This window comes from Mirounga angustirostris, unplaced genomic scaffold, assembly GCF_029215605.1.
Source record: "Mirounga angustirostris isolate CCGP_5_RB_7025 unplaced genomic scaffold, mMirAng1.0.hap1 SCAF_10, whole genome shotgun sequence".
Classification (NCBI taxonomy): domain Eukaryota; kingdom Metazoa; phylum Chordata; class Mammalia; order Carnivora; family Phocidae; genus Mirounga; species Mirounga angustirostris.
The window spans coordinates 37,248,859-37,262,566 of record NW_026991718.1 but is presented as its reverse complement, the minus strand read 5'-3'; positions in this window follow the sequence as shown (position 1 = coordinate 37,262,566).

Below are 13,708 nucleotides of genomic sequence, written 5' to 3'. Positions count from 1 at the left end.
GTAAACTGTGAGGGATGCTGAGGAAGGAAGGGGCAGGGAGCGCGGAGGGCCGGCAGCAGGGACGGAGGCAGGGGAGCAGCAATGCTCGTGGGGACCTTTATACCCTGGTGAAGGGGAGCCAGCATGTCTAGTTCCTTGCCTGAGACTGGAAAGTTCTCCATGCGTTAAGGGGACAGAAAGCGAAGCCAGTGTGGCCGGTCAGCTGGCTCAGGGGACAGTGGGAGAAGACAAGGCGGGAGGGGCAGGACCAGATGCGAGGGGGTCCCCAGTGGTCAGCCAGCGTGCATGCTAAGCGGGGGAATGGCAGGTCAGGGAGCCCTGCATGTTGGTTTATAAGACCATCTGCTGCTGTATGGACAACAGCCAGTCACTCACTGAGCGCAGGGAGACCAGCTGGGGGCTCCGCGGTCCAGGGGAGGCAGGCTTGGAGGGGTGCAGAAAGGGCAGAACAGGGGAGGCAGAGGACTTGGGACACACACTGGGCTGAGTGGGCGGACCAGCTGCTTAAGCAGGAGTGAGCATGGGTGAGCAGCACGAAGGGGCTACACCGCGGGCTGATGGAGACTACGTGGGACAAGTCTGCAAAGGAGAGTGAGAAGGGGCTGCCAAGGAGGGGACAGAAACATGGGGAGTGTGGCATCACAGAAGACAAGAGGAGGAGGTAACTTTAGAAGGAGGAAGTGGTCAGCTATGTCAAATGCTGCTAGAAAGGCTAGGGAGGTAAGGTGCGAAGTGGCCATCGAATGTGGCCGCACGGGGGTCACGGACGAGCAGGGGTTGGGGGAGCAGGGAGCACAAGAGGGGCCGAAGCCAGGCAGCATGAGGTGAGGACCGATGAGGAGGGGAGGACCTGGGGTCGACCTCCCAGACCCCGACCCCGGGTCTGCCCCCTGCAGTGCAGCCGTGATCCTGGCACCAGCAGCTCCCGTGACTGCCCTGTGGCGGGTCAGGCGGGGCCCGGTGCTCCGCCTCCTCCGTGTGTTTCGGAGTCCGCACGCTCTCTGCCACATGACCTTCTCAAGGGCAAGGCCCGGCGTTCACCTGCGGAGCACCGAGGCTGCGTGGCAGAGGCCTGGCTCGTAAGTGCCCACTGCCACTTGCTGAACGAATGAGCGAAAGCCACTCATCGTCTCCTCCTGGATCGCTTCGGGACAATGCCATGGGCGATGGAATGCGCCCCCCCCCTTTCCTCCCAGGCGGCGGGGCTTGTCTGCAGGCATGTGGCTCACGTATCTAGCGGTGTGGGGCATTCCTGCTCACAGCAATCTCCAAAAGCAGACTCCCCAACTGGTGCGGCCCCCAGCTCCCTTCCATCTCCGAGCTTTCATCTCCTTCCCAAGGTTGCCGGGACTAAAACTCTAGACGGGGGAATCCCTGGATACAGGCAAGGAGGACACAAGCTCAGTGGCTGTGGGGCTTGGAGGAGGGCAGGAGGAAGGAAACGGGCTCCTGCCCAGAGCCCTGCCAGCTCGAGCTTTGATCGGCCACCCCTCCCCATGCCTGGGCCACTGTGCCCTCCCCAGGGCCCAGAGGACACCCAGCCTCCTCTCCTGACCACAGCCCCTGGGCACGCAGCCTTGCCAGGCAGCCCCTTCCTGCCTCCTTCGAGGTAAGAGACTTCCTGTTTGCCCGCAGAGGAAGCGGCTCAGCACAGGTAGGGAGGGGGCAGCTGACAAGCTGAGCACAGAAGAGAGCATGGGGCCCACCTTCCAGGAGAGGGGCTCTGGGGATTCCAGCACCCAGTCTGCCCTCCTGAGAGGTGGAGGCATGAGAGGAGGGGGGGCGGCAGGGAAGGGAAGGGCACCTGACTTGCCCCTGCCGGTCACCGCGGGCCCCCGTGTGCTGACATTCACCGGGCCCTTGACAAGCAGCATGTCCAGCCCATGAGGCTGGGGTGGGAATGGGGCGGTATTACCCTCATGCTGCCGAACAGATGGGGAGACGGAGGGTCTGAGCAGTCACTCTGGCTGCATTTGAACCCAGGACTGTCAAACCCAAGCGAATCCACTTTCTTCTCTACCCCGCTGCACCTGCATACTGCTGATGGGAAGGAGCAGGCCTTCTCTCCAAGCGAGGAGCATTACTGGCAGCATCTCTCCCAATTTGAAGCTTCTAGAAGCTCACTACCGTCCTTCCGGGGACACCAGTGATTGGGCAGCGTGAGAGCCGAAGCCAGAAGCACTCAGTGCCCTCCTGTGTGCCTGAAGGACAAACTTCTGTCCTTTAGGGAGGCCTGGGGGGAAGGCGGCCACGCGCTCCTTCCTCCAGCAAAGGCCCTATTCCCTCCCAGCTCTCCAGCCTCCACACGCCTGGGGCCTCAGGCAGGAGTCAGGAGGACACCTGCCTCCCTAAACATTCCTCTGCCAGGTGAGATGGTTATTGCACTGGCCCACGTGACTCTGGGCCCCCTGGGGATCTGAGCCCAGAGCTGGGGGCCGGGAGGGGTGTGGGGGGGTGGTGAGGGCTTCCCTCGCTAATGCCTATAGTCCTAGAATGGGAGGGAGAAGTCTCTCAGAGGCAGGGCCACGGGGAAAGGGAGCCCAGTCCAGCAGTAAAACCACCACCAACCACCCAACACCTAGGCGGGCCCCAGTGCGGGCCCTGGTTTCCTGGAGCGGGGCAGGAAGTACGACAACAGTGGATGACAAGCTTCTACCTCTTGGACTTGGCTGCCCAATTCCGTGGTAGGCACAGATGCCCAGGCCACAGCTCCCTGGACCCCAGACTCTGTCTGCCAAGGCTCCCCTTCTCCGCTCCCTCCCAACTCCACGCGTTTGTAGATGGGCACCTTCCCTGCAGCCCCTCGTCCTGGGTCTGCCCTCCTTAGGGAAGCAGCGGGTAGGATTCCAGCCATTCCCCTCAGTCTCCAAACCCCCTTGGCACCCAACAGATGCTCACCAGCATCTGCTGAAGTCCGGGAGCATGGAGTTATTCTAGCGGCAAAAATGCTCACAACCTGAGCACCCACAACTGGGAACTGGACAATAAATCATGGTAGAGCCTGCAGCCATATGGTGAGCCTCAGCCACCTTTAACTAGCTCAGTTTTATTTTTTTTATTTTTTATTTTTTTTAAAGATTTTATTTATTTATTTGAGAGAGAGAATGAGATAGAGAGAGCATGAGACGGGGGAGGGTCAGAGGGCGAAGCAGGCTCCCCGCTGAGCAAGCAGGGAGCCCGATGCGGGACTCGATCCCGGGACTCCAGGATCATGACCTGAGCTGAAGGCAGTGGCTTAACCAACTGAGCCACCCAGGCGCCCCTAACTAGCTCAGTTTTAGAGAGCATTTAATGCATGGAAGGATGCTCATGGCATATTATTAAGAATACCAATTACATATTCATTATGATCTCAATTTTTAAAACCTTGTTTGTGTATTTAGGCAACAAAATACCAAAGCATCGGTTGGTAGTGGTCTGTGTGTGGCCACAGTACACGTGATTGAAAGTTCTTTATACTTTTTTGGGTATGTATCTAATTTTAAAAAATAAATATGTATTATGTTTATCATCAGCAAAAATAAGAAAGGTATTAGGAAATTAAATACGCTGAATTAAATAATGACTGACTATTTCTGCTCACTTTAAAGACTGGGATATTCTTTGCCAACCTCGCTCCTCCTTTCCGGTGGAGGCGGGGCGCTAGCAAGCCACGGGGAGGGCCTTCACCGTTTTCCACCCCTCACTGTCACCACCCCTCAAGGGACTGCCAGGGTGGCCTCTCTGCTGGTGGAGTGGGGACCTGCTTGGAATCCCAGAGTTGCTATGAAGATTATTTTAAGGTGAAGAGTTTTGAGATTTGACAGGTGCAAGGAGAAGTCTTCTCAGCGCTTCCCTCATCTGACTAAAAGCAGCAACTTCTGGAAAATAAGGGTGCCATAAATTCCTTCTTCAGAGTGGAGCTACTCCCAGAAGACCATATAAAAATCATCCCAAATCCCTTCTCTAGGAAGGATGATGGCCCTGAGGGACATTCAAAGGCCACCCATACCACAGAGACAAACATTACCACCAACTTTCTCATCTCTCATTTGTTCTAAAGACCCATTTGTCTTTCCTAAAGAAACCTACTGGTTCTTCCCATAGAAGCCTTTTTCTCCCTGCCCCCATTCCCCTACGAAGTATATACGCTTTTCACCATTTCACAAGCCAGCTACTTCCTGGCTGGCTCTCAGGGGCGTGCCAATATACCTTTTTCTACTGTTAACCTGTCTTTCGTCAGTTTAATTTGCCTGTCTCAGTGACTGAATCTAAGAGGGTAGAGGAAGAGTTTTTTTCCCTCTCCTACATGGCAAAGATGACCTCCTCCAGGACGCCATGAATCTGAGGCTGTGTTTGCCTATAGGTACATGGTACACATAATGAACATTTTTAATAGTTGAGGATTTATTTGAATATGCATTTAAAAAATATAACTGATACAACAAACCTGCGCTTCCCCAGATGTTATTTCTTAGGACCACGTGGAAGTAAATAGTGGCTACTTTATTTTCAACATTGTGTGTCGTCAAGGAAAAATATGAAATAAAATCGTATAGGTGGAAAACTCTTCCGTCAAAAATCATGACAAGGGGTGCCTGGGTGGCTCAGTTGGTTAAGCGACTGCCTTCGGCTCAGGTCATGATCCCGGAGTCCTGGGATCGAGTCCCACATCGGGCTCCCGGCTCAGCAGGGAGTCTGCTTCTCCCTCTGACCCTATCTCCTCTCATGCTGTTTCTCTCTCTCTCTCTCTCTCTCTCAAATAAATAAATAAATAAAATCTTTAAAAAAAAAATCATGACAAGATACTTAGTAAATGAGTAGACCCTGTGTACGGCTGACTCTAACCTTTTGAGCATTCACTTTGAAGAAAGAACTGGGAGTTATATATGATAACGCTAATTAGCCTTGATCAGTCATTAACTGCTGAATAGGACAACGAGCAGGAATGCAAGGCTCCGGTGTTACAGAAAACAGCAGGTTATGCTCTGACCTGGCGAAGGAGAGAGACAACACTTAGAGCAAGGCATTTCCTGGGGCCACCTGAAAGGCCCCGCACTTCCCCGGGGGTGCCCGGGCTTAACCCTGCCCAGAGCAGCAAAGCCCTGGGCTTCTTAGTGCCCTCTCTGCGCCAGCAGGAGCTGATCTGTGCTCTGTCCACAGTCGCCCGCAGGGACAGAGGGGCGGCCTGGGGTGGCAGCTTCCAGGGGGAACGGCACTGGGGCCTCAGAGCTCACCCGTGGGAAGAGAGCCCGCGCACCTGCGCCGCCCGAGGCCCTCTCCCTCCTGTCTCTGCACGTCTATGCCGCCTCCTCCGAGGCAGCACCGGGAGACACCAGGAAGGCAGGGCCCCCCCACCCCACCCATGCCCAGGCTCCTGTGCTGAGAGGAGGCCTCCCTGAGGTCACGGAGCCAGCAAAGGGAGAGTTCCAGGGCGCACCCAGCCTCCTTGGCCGGCTCAGCCTGTCCATCCACTTCTCCTCCCCTGCCCGCCGCAGGCTCTGCTCTGCCTGGGCCGCTCTTGCCTACACTCTCTCCCGGGGTGACCTTCCTCACCCCACAGGTTCATCTCCCACCTGCTTGCTGATGCCCGGGGTCCTAACTGCCAGCAGGAATCCTCTAGCCGGATGAGCAGGTCTGAGATTTAGTAGCATGCCCCATAGTATGCCCACGTCCCACAAACACGCCTTCCCATCCCCGTGCCCAGGCCCGCCCCTCCTGGGTCCTGTCTGTGGCATCACATCCACCCCACTCTCCCAGTTAACAGCCCTGACACCAGGCCAGACCCTTCCTGACCCCAGTGCCCTGTCCTGCGGCTTCGCCCTCCCCGGCAGGTGCCACTGCTCCACCCTCACCCCAGAGCCCCCACCCCCTCACCAGGAGAACGGCAGGGACCTCCTGCCCCTCAGGCTCACACGGGCAGAAGTCCCCAGTTCTCCAGGGGATCACTCCTGCCCCTGAAAATTCTTCCTGCTGACTCCCACCCCCTCCGTCACCCATGTTGCCAGCAGGGAAGGCCCAACACTGGTATGGAAGACCCCCCAGCCTCTCCCAGGACCACGCATCCATATCCTGGAGCACAACCCTGAAGTCTAGGGGAGTCTAGGGGCCTCAATGCTCCTGGTACTTTGGCGCACTGGGTCATCTCTGTTCCTTTCCCCACTCTCCAATGCATCTCTCAAATCCTCCTCATCCTCCGAGCCTCTCCCCACAATGCCATCTCTTCAAACAATCTTTGTAGACCATGCCACGTAGCCAGTGGGGTTTATCTGAGGCGCGATTCTTGCTAATTGAAAAGAATCAACTGTTAGAGGAATTCCATAACCCCAGCTAGGGAACGCGGGGCAGAATCGGGAGTGACGAACCAAGGGCTCAACACAGCAGTCAGATCCATCTTTAAAAAAAAAAAAAAAAAAAAAAAAAAAACAGCATCGGGTTTAAAAAGTAAGAAGAGCATGATTTATAGCACAATACAATTTATGTAGGTTTAAAATATATGCATACATAGATCACCATCATCTATTTCTCTAGAATGCATCCCGGTCCCAGGAAAAACCTACCAGAAATATATCCGTGGAGCTGAGGCTCACAAGCAGGGCAGGGGGAGATGGGGAGGGGCAGTCGACGGGACGAGATTTGAGGGGTGAAGAAGAAATCCTAATTAAGACCCCAGATAATTCAATCACAACAACAACAACAAGACGAAAATCCAATTTAAACCAAGACAAAGAGCTAAAAACACACGTGAGGTTCCTAACAGCACTCACTAGAAATACATATGAAAACTGGAACGTGGTGCCAGGGGTTTCTATCTGTCAGGCTGCCAAGAGCAAGGGCTCTAAGTCACACCGAGGCTCTGGAAGGCCGGCTGGCAGCAGCAACCACCACCTAAAATCCTCGGGGCGTTTAAATCAGTCATCGCGCGTTCATGAACTGCTCCTGCTGAAACAGTCACAGAAGTGAGTGGGTATGTAGGTACACGGATGCTTAACGCGCTCCTGTCCGTCACAACAAACCCACACACAAAAATGGGGAGAACCATTTCGAAGCCCATAGAGGACTGGCTAGATGAACATGGTGCCTCCACTCAGGGAGACATTACACATTTATTTTAAAAGGATGAAGTATTTCCATAGGTCCTGAATCAGAAGAAGTATCTTAAGTAAAATAATAGTAAGAAGAAGTACAGAACTGAGTATTATTACTGTTTGTGTAGAAAAAGAGAAGTTACACATACCTGTATGCTCCTTTACAAACAGAACCTATCTCTGGAAATATTCTCTAGAAATCGCCTCTGAAGAGGGGAATGAGAGCACAGGAGGGGGAGGGAGATTTTTCACTGTGCACCTTAAGGGTTGTTTCAATTAACATTTATAAAAAGATTTTTAGGGGCGCCTGGGTGGCTCAGTTGGTTAAGCGACTGCCTTCGGCTCAGGTCATGATCCTGGAGTCCCGGGATCGAGTCCCGCATCGGGCTCCCTGCTCGGCGGGGAGTCTGCTTCTCCCTCTGATCCTCCCCCTCTCATGCTCTCTGTCTCCCATTCTCTCTCAGATAAATAAATAAAAAATCTTTAAAAAAAAAAAAAAAAAAAAGATTTTTAACACATACAAGTGGTACCTTTAAAAATACTTTCTAAAGAATTTTTAACCCATGCAAATGTTATCTTAAAAAGAACAAAAGAAGTGGAAGGTGCTCCTAACCCCTACTGTCTTCTCTAACCACCCCCTGCTCTTAGGCGCTAGGATCCCTTGCCACTGGATTCCTTTCCATTGTGGACAAACATCCGTTCAGCCAAAACCTTCCCCACCCCATCTCTGTGTCTCTGTGTCTCAGCACTTGACTCTAAACTGTACCACTTGATTGTAAATCCTGATTCTTCACTTACTAGCTGTGTAAAAGTGGGCAACTTTCCTCCTCTCTGGGTCTCAGTTTTCTCATCCGTGAAATGGGACAGTACCATATCTCAGACTTGCTGTGAGGATCTGTGTTTGCACGTAAGGTGCTCAAAGGGAGCCTGGCATACAGTATGTGTTCAATAAATGTAAATTATTATATAGTCTTCTGTTTCCCTTTTAAGACTACTAATGAGATCAGCTAATTAAAGAATGAAAGATTACTGGAATCTTCCAAGAAGGCGAGTTTTTCTCCCCATATCCAGTTTCCAGAGTTTTTACCTATTTTTAAAAACTTGGGATCGACCTCCCACTTTAGCTCTTTTTTGTGGGCCCATGATGGTGTTCTTGACAGATTCTGGGTGTAAGGAAAGCAAGTGATGCCCTTCCCGCCAAGACACATGCTCTCCATCTCTAGTGATCATCTATTCCCCTGCTCAGTGTAAACCACCAGGCTTGACCCTGGGTTTGCCAGGGAGCATATGAATCTTCCTGCCACAGCAGCTGGGGGCGTCACCTGCTTTCCTGGATGCCTCTGGTCATCAGGCTGAGAGGCCCAATTCAAGAAGAGCCTCTGAAATGCCTGCTTGCCTCCCAGTCACACTGGCCTCCTTCCTGTTCCTCCAGCATGTTCAGCATGCCCAACACGCTCAAGCCTTATTTATGCCTCAGGGCCTTTGCACTTGCTATTCCTGCTGCCTCAAATGTTCTTCCCTCAGAGAGTCACATGCCTCTGTCTTATCTACATTCAGTCTCCACTCAAATTTCATCTCCTCAGCACAGGCTGTCCTGACCACTCTATGAACACAACAGCTCATCACCTTCTAACCCCTTAAGCTACTTTCTTTCTCTTCGTAGCATTTATCAGATAGGACCTTAAAATCACTGTTGTTGTTGTCTATTACCCACTTCTCCCCACCAGAAAATACGCTCCATGAGGGGGAAGACTGTATTGTTCACTGATGCATCCTGAACACCTGGAACAGTGCCTGGAAGGTACAGGCCCTCAGTAAGCATCCGTTGAATGAACGAATGAGCGTGTGAGCCCACAGAGCCTGTCTTCTGGGGAGGCTTAGAGTTCCGCCTTGATGTAAGCCCCTCAACAAGTGTACTCTGAGGACTCCAGAGAGGAGCTACTCACCACTCACCCATTGCTCACTCACCCCTCGTGGGCAGCTCAGAAGTCCCTGCTCATGGAAACAGAGGACATCCTATTCTGAGCCCCTAGAGTTTTAGGGCCTGAAAACCGTACACCCTCCCACCTCATTTAGAAAGCTTGTCCCTTGGCTAGCTAAGGGCTAATTTCTCTTGTCTCACCACCATGCCCATCACCAGCCCGTTTCTTTTGTTTTTACAGCATTTATCTCTCCAAAATAATGTGATTCACCCCCTTACTTGTTTCTCTCTCATACAATTCATATGTAAACAAGAGCAGTTGTATTTCCGATGCCTACCTGCCTGATTAGTAGTTAGCACTCAGTAAATATCTGAGTTGAATGAATGAATGAAGGAAGGAAGGAATGGCTCTTCTTCATAGGCCCCACAGAGAGAAAATACCATGTCTGAAAGAAAAGAACGAATCACTCAGCACTATCTGCTGTCTAACCTTGACCTTGGTGTACTTCTTATGCAGAGGGGCTCACAGACATCCAATTAGTTGCTAATTACATTCAATCAGCGCTGGGCTGGGGAAAGGCCTGGGCTAATGAGGTTCAAGGGCAGGTGGAGCCCCAAGCTGCCCAGGCCCTCATTTTGATGCTGGCCTCCTGGCCTAGCATGCAGGCCACAGACACAGGGGCCTGGACGCGTGCACTGCCCAGAGCAGCAAAATCCATCGTGCAGCATGGAAGAAACCAGCAAAGAACGCACATCCCTGGCTCCGCCGTCCTACTGAAAGGACAAGCCAGACTCCATTCTAGGACCAGAAAGGAACCCTAGAGGGGACGTGAGTTTGTTAGCTGAGCAGACACTGTCTACCTTCCCGGGGATCTCAGAGGGGCCAAGGAGAGGGGCCAACATCCAAGAGGGCAGGGGCCACTGCGGCTCAGGGCGACGGACACCGGCAGCGAAGCCCTCGCTGTCACCCAGATCCAGCCGGCCCAGCTGGAGAAGCCTGTGGAGCCACCGCAGCCCAGGCCCCGGGCAGACTCTCCCAGTGGGGCACTGTCGCCACCGTGTGCGTCCCTGTCACCAGATTAGGGTGGACTCTGAGGGCCTCCTCCCCCGCTCGCTCTCCCCCCGCTCTCGCCGTCCGCGGGCCCCCTCGACCTCGGCGCGAGGCCCCGCAGCCCCGCGCAGGTGCTCCCCGGCTCGGCGCGCCCCGCGCCCGGCGCGCAGTCACTGTCGAGGGCGGCGGGGGCGCCCCGGCCCGGCCTCCCCGCGTGCCCTTACCCGCTTCCCGCCGGGCTCCTGCTCCGGCCTCCCGCCGGCCCGGCTGCCCCATGGCCCGGCGCCCGGGCGCGGGCCGGGAGCGCGAGGGCTGCGGGCGGCGGCTGCGCGGGGGCCGCGCGCGTCCTGCGCGGGCGCCGGCGGGAGCGACTGGCTTTCCGGGAGGGCGGGCGGCGGCGCGGGCGGGGAGGGGCGGGCTGCGGGCGAAGCCGTCCGACTGGTCTGACGGCCGCGGCGCGCGCCGGCCCGCCGGCCTGCGATCTCCCGGCCCGAGCCGTCCACGGCGGGCCCCTCGGCTTCGTCCGTCTCGGCCCCGAAACCGGAACTGAGGCCAGACCCAGGTGTGTGCACGGCTCGAGCCGCGCGCCGCTCCGGGGCCCCGCGAGCCCACGGCGTGTATTTCGCGGGCGCGAGGGAAACGGCGGTATTGCCGTCCGGAGCTTCGGCTGTCGGTGCGTGTCCCCTTAGGGCGCTAGCTCGCGGCTGGCTCCTCGGGAATTGATGGCGGGATGGCCAGTAGTTGGGTTTCGACACGAGCCTATTTTAGCAAGCATACCCTCAGACCTTGGTTGACATTGGCAAGGAGCTTTTGTTTTTCAGGATTCCACCTGATGGCACTATCTAGTTTCTGTTTCTGTAGCTGTGTAAGGCACCGTGTGTGAAAGTCCGAGTGAAGGGATTCCCTATTTCCAACATAGCCAGGGATATGTAGCTCTCTCCTAGAGACTGGCAACCCGGAGAAGCCCATCTCCTTATCTGATGCTGCCTAAAATGGAGCTGACCAGGCTCTCTACGAGGAACAACAGCTAATGTTTATTCTGTTAACTAGGTGCCAGGCCATAGCTCTCCACCTGTCCTAACACATGTAATCCTCGCAACTACCCACTGAGGTAGGAAGCTTTTCACATAATGAAGAAACTGAGACACAGAGAGGTTAAGTCACCTGACCGAGGTCACACAGTCAGAAGGGCCTACAGTCCATGCTCTACATTACCACGCAGTGCTGATGCTTTGTCTTTCTTAGAGGGGGCCCCGATGCTGGGTCAGCAATCCTATAACTTATTAATGAGTCAAAGAAGACATCGCAGGGAAAAAAGAAACACTTCAAGCCAAAATGGCATAAAGACAGAGAAGCAGATCAGTGTAGCAGAATCAGACTGTTCAAATATAGATCCATACACATATGAGCAATTGGTACCTTTTCAAGTGTCAAGGTAATTCAGTGGAGAAAGAAAAGTCTTTCCAGAAATTGTTCTGGAACACCTAGAAAAATCCACATGGTAAAATGTGAACCTTGGGACTTGTATCTAGAGTAAATAAAGAAATCTTTCAATTCAATAACAAAAAAACCCCAAATAGCCCAACTAAAAGATGGGCAAAGGATCTGAATAAACATTTCTCCAAAAAAAGATACACAAATGGCTCATAAGCACAAAAAAAAGATGTTCAACATCATTAGCCATCAGAGAAATGCAAATCAAAACCACCACGAGATACTCTTTCACACGCTGACTACAATAAAAAAGACAGTTAATCTCTCTGTTGAGAAACTGGAACCCAATATACCGCTGGTGGGATTATAAAATTATAAAATGATCTAGCAGCTTTGGAAAACAGTTTGACAGTCCTCAAAGTTTAAACATAGAGGTACCATATGACCTAGCAATTACACGTTTTGGTATATACCCAAGAGGAATGAAAATATATCCCCACACAAAAATTTGTACAGGAATGTTTATAGCAGAATTATTCATAGTAGCCAAAAGGAGGGCAACCCAAATGTCAATCGACTGATGAATGAATAAACAAAATTTAGCGTACGCATACGGTGGAATATTATTCGTCCTATCTGATAACATGATTCAACAATATGGATTTAATTTCTTTTTTTTTTTTTTTAAAGATTTCATTTATTAGAGAGAAAGCACAAGGTGGGGGGAGGGAGCAGAGGGAGATGGAGAAGCAGACTCCCCCACTGAGCAGGGAGCCCGATGCAGGGCTGGATCCCAGGACCCTGGGATCATGACCTGAGCCCAAGGCAGACGCTTAACTGACGGGGCCACCCAGGTGCCCCTGGATTTAATTTCAAAAACATTTTACTAAGTGAAAGAACAGTCACAAAAGACCACATATTGCATGATTCCATTTGTATAAAACGTTCAGAATAGGCAAATCTATAGGGACAGAAAGTAGATTCGTGGTTGCCAGGACTAGGAAAAAGGGGAAATGGGCAATGACTGCTAAAAATATGGGGTGTGTGTTTGGGGTGATGAAAAGGATGAAACTGATTGTGGCAATAGTTGTACAATACTCCATAAATGCTAATATTCGAGTTCTCCAGAGAACTAGAACCGACAGGGTATAGAGAGGGATTTCTACAAAACAGGAGATTTATTATGGGGATGAGCTCCCCATCTGCCGTCTACAGGCTGGAGAACCAGGAACACTGGTGATGTTAAGTCCCAGTCTGAGCCCAAAGGCCAGGCGAGCTGATGTGCCAGAGCAGGAGAAGAGGAAGGATGCCCTGACTCAAGCAAAGAGAGCAAATTCACCCTTCCTCTGCCAGTATGTGCTTTTCAATGAATTGGATGATGTCCACCAGCATCAGTGAGTGCCACCTTCTTAGTCTACTGATTTAATGCTAACATCTTCCAGAAACACCCTCACAGACACACCCCAAAATAATGTTTTAACAGCTACCTGGGTATCTCTCAGCTCCACCAACACATAAAATTAATCATGACAGTACCAAAAACCATTGGATTGTACATTTTAAATGGTAGAACTGTGTGGCACGTGAATGATGATATCTAACAAAGCAGTTACAAAAGAAAAAAAAAAGAACCTTGTGTCTCACCTCACATGACACATAAAAATTAACTCAAAATGGATCATAGAAAACTATAAAACTGAAGCTGTAAAATATCCAGAAGAAAATAAGGAGACAATTTTTGCAACTTTGTAAGAGGCCAAGATTTTGTAACACAGTAATTGGATTTAAAAATTTTTTAATTCTGTTCATCAAAATACCCTGTTAGGGAAATGAACAAGCAAGTTCCAGACTGGGAGAAAATATTCACAAAACATATATCTGACAGAAGAATTATATCCAGGTTATAGTCGACTGCTGCAAATCAGTAATAAAAATACAAACCACTCAATTAAAATAAAGCCCAATAGACTTGAACAGACACTTTACACTGAAGGATAAATTGCCAATAAGCACACAAAATGATGCTCACTATCATTCGTGCAAAATAGAACAACAAGATATCACATCACTCCTCCAAGAATGGCTAAAATTTGAATACTCATAATACCAAATATGGATGAGGAAGTAGAGCCGTTACTTTGTTGATGTAAAAAAAGGTGCAGCCTTTTTGGAAAGCAATTTGTCAATTTCTTACGAAATGAAACACACATCTGCCACCGAACTCAGACACACCAC